Raw genomic sequence first — 2,443 nt, 5'->3', positions numbered from 1 at the left:
ATGATATTGGCCATATCATGTCACAACTATATAATTGCATGTGATGTTTATTATGTATGATGCATCTTGTTTACTTAGGACGACGGTAGTAAATAAGATGATCCCTTATAAAATTTCAAGAAGTGTTCTCCCCTAACTGTGCACCGTTGCTACAGTTCGTCGTTTCTAAGCACCACGTGATGATCGGGTGTGATGGATTCTTACGTTCACATACAACGGGTGTAAGACAGTTTTACACAGCGAAAACACTTAGGGTTAACTTGACGAGCCTAGCATGTGCAGACATGGCCTCGGAACACGGAGACCGAAAGGTCGAACACGAATCGTATAGAAGATACGATCAACATGAAAATGTTCACCGACGATGATTAGTCCGTCTCACATGATGATCGGACACGGGCTAGTCGACTCGGATCGTGTAACACTTAGATGACTAAAGGGATGTCTAATCTAAGTGGGAGTTCTTAATTTGATTAGAACTTTATTATCATGAACTTAGTCTAAAACCTTTGCAAATATGTCTTGTAGATCAATGGCCAACGCTAACGTCAACATGAACTTCAACGCGTTCCTAGAGAAAACCAAGCTGAAAGATGATGGCAGCAACTATACGGACTGGGTCCGGAACCTGAGGATCATCCTCATAGCTGCCAGGAAACAATATGTCCTAGAAGGACCGCTAGGTGACGCTCCCGTCCCAGAGAACCAAGACATTATGAATGCTTGGCAGTCTCGCGCTGATGATTACTCCCTCGTTCAGTGCGGCATGCTTTACAGCTTAGAACCAGGGCTCCAAAAGCGTTTTGAGCACCACGGAGCATATGAGATGTTCGAAGAGCTGAAACTAGTTTTCCAAGCTCATGCCCGGGTCGAGAGATATGATGTCTCCGACAAGTTCTACAGTTGTAAGATGGAGGAAAACAGTTCTGTCAGTGAGCACATCCTGAAGATGTCTGGGTTGCACAACCGTATGACCCAGCTGAACATTAACCTCCCAGATGAGGCGGTCATTGACAGAATCCTCCAGTCGCTCCCACCAAGCTACAAGAGCTTTGTGATGAACTACAACATGCAGGGAATGGAAAAGACCATTCCTGAAGTGTTCTCGATGCTGAAGTCAGCAGAGGTTGAAATCAAGAAAGAACATCAAGTGTTGATGGTCAATAAGACCACTAAGTTCAAGAAGGGCAAGGGTAAGAAGAACTTCAAGAAGGACGGCAAAGATGTTGCCGCGCCTGGTAAGCCAGTTACCGGGAAGAAGTCAAAGAATGGACCCAAGCCTGAGACTGAGTGCTTTTATTGCAAGGGGAAGGGTCACTGGAAGCGGAACTGCCCCAAATACTTAGCGGATAAGAAGGCCGGCAACACCAAAGGTATATTTGATATACATGTGATTGATGTGTACCTTACCAGTAATCGTAGTGACTCCTGGGTATTTGATACCGGTGCCGTTGCTCATATTTGTAACTCACAGCAGGAGCTGCGGAATAAACGGAGACTGGCAAAGGACGAGGTGACGATGCGCGTCGGGAATGGTTCCAAAGTCGATGTGATCGCCGTCGGCACGCTGCCTCTACATTTACCTACGGGATTAGTTTTGAACCTCAATAATTGTTATTTAGTGCCAAGTTTGAGCATGAACATTGTATCTGGATCTCGTTTAATACGAGATGGCTACTCATTTAAGTCTGAGAATAATGGTTGTTCGATTTATATGAGAGATATGTTTTATGGTCATGCTCCGATGGTCAATGGTTTATTCTTAATGAATCTCGAGCGTAATGTTACACATGTTCATAGTGTAGATGCCAAAAGATTTAAAGTTGATAACGATAGTCCCACATACTTGTGGCACTGCCGCCTTGGTCACATTGGTGTCAAGCGCATGAAGAAGCTCCATACCGATGGACTTTTAGAGTCTCTTGATTATGAATCGTTTGACACGTGCGAACCATGCCTCTTGGGCAAAATGACCAAGACTCCGTTCTCCGGAACAATGGAGCGAGCAACCAACTTGTTGGAAATCATACATACCGATGTGTGCGGTCCAATGAGCGTTGAGGCTCGCGGAGGATATCGTTATGTTCTCACCCTCACAGATGACTTGAGTAGATATGGGTATGTCTACTTAATGAAACACAAGTCTGAGACCTTTGAAAAGTTCAAGGAATTTCAGAATGAGGTGGAGAATCAACGTGACCGAAAGATAAAATTCTTACGATCAGATCGTGGAGGAGAATACTTAAGTCACGAATTTGGTACACACTTAAAGAAATGTGGAATCGTTTCACAGCTCACGCCGCCTGGAACACCTCAGCGAAACGGTGTGTCCGAACGTCGTAATCGCACTCTATTGGATATGGTGCGGTCTATGATGTCTCTTACCGATTTACCGCTATCATTTTGGGGATACGCTCTAGAGACAGCTACATTCACTTTAAAT

Source organism: Triticum aestivum, chromosome 4B, assembly GCF_018294505.1.
Source record: "Triticum aestivum cultivar Chinese Spring chromosome 4B, IWGSC CS RefSeq v2.1, whole genome shotgun sequence".
In the NCBI taxonomy this organism is placed as follows: Eukaryota; Viridiplantae; Streptophyta; class Magnoliopsida; order Poales; family Poaceae; genus Triticum; species Triticum aestivum.
This window is presented reverse-complemented; position numbering follows the sequence as displayed.